Source organism: Papaver somniferum, chromosome 9 (assembly GCF_003573695.1).
Source record: "Papaver somniferum cultivar HN1 chromosome 9, ASM357369v1, whole genome shotgun sequence".
Lineage (NCBI taxonomy): Eukaryota > Viridiplantae > Streptophyta > Magnoliopsida > Ranunculales > Papaveraceae > Papaver > Papaver somniferum.
In genome coordinates, this window is record NC_039366.1 from 1,412,869 (window position 1) to 1,414,198 (window position 1,330).

Here is a 1,330-nt window from a genome sequence, read left to right on the forward strand (position 1 = left end):
ACTCAACCCATTCCACTGCGAAAATCAACAAGACAGATACAAAATCCACAGTATCTGGAGGATTATGTTCTTCAAGCTGCAGAAGAATGTGAGATTATGCTACTTTCTGTTAATGATGAACCAAGGAATTTTCAGGAAGCAAAGGTCTCGACTAAATGGACACAAGCATGTAGAGAAGAAATTATTTCAATCAACAGAAACAAGACTTGGTTTCTAGTTGATAAGCCAGGTGGGGTAAAAGTGATTGGTCTTAAGTGGATCTTCAAAATAAAACGGAATGCTGATGGTACTGTCAACAAATATAAGGCAAGACTTGTAGCTAAGGGATACGTTCAAGAATCAGGCATAGACTTTGATGAAGTTTTCGCACCAGTTGCTAGACTAGAGACAATTCGTCTCTTAATAGCAGAAGCAGCATCAAACTCATGGGAAATTCACCACTTAGACGTTAAGACATCATTCTTACATGGTGAATTGCGAGAATATGTGTATGTTGAACAACCAGAAGGTTTTGAAGTAAAAGGACAAGAGCATAAGGTTTATAAGTTATCAAAAGCTCTATATGGTCTAAGACAAGCTCCTCGAGCCTGGAAAACAAAGTTAGACCAAATCTTAAGAGAAATCAGATTTGTTAAGTGCTCTAAAGAAACATCAGTATACAGAAGAGAAGAAAAGGGAACGCTTCTTGTGATTGCAGTCTATGTAGATGATCTATTCTTGACTGGAAACTCCCTTAAGGTGATCAATGAGTTCAAGAGAGAAATGTCATCAAAGTTTGTGATGTCAGACCTCGGAAAACTCACTTATTACCTTGGCATAGAAGTCCATCAAGGAGTAGATGGGATTCAGATTAAACAAGAAGCTTATGCAAGGAGAATTCTGAAAGAAGCAGGACTTGAAACTTGTAATCCAACTAAGATACCAATGGAGTTTGGACTTAAATTTTCAAAGGCACAAGAAGAACCAGAGATTGATTCAACGAGTTATAGAAGAAATGTTGGATGCCTAAGATACTTGTTACACACAAGACCAGACTTGGCTTTCTCAGTGGGAGTAGCAATCCGTTATATGCAGAGTCCACGCAAGTCTCATGGTGATGTAATAAAGCAGATATTGAGATATCTAAGAGGAACAATCAGCTGTGGATTGAAGTATGGTCGAGGAGGATCAAAAGGAATTGTTGGGTATAGTGACAGCAGTCATAATATTGACCAAGATGATGGAAAAGGTACAACTGGTCATATATTTTATCTAGGTGAAGCACCTATTACATGGTGTTCACAGAAGCAAGACACTGTAGCCCTCTCATCCTGTGAAGTTGAGTTCATGG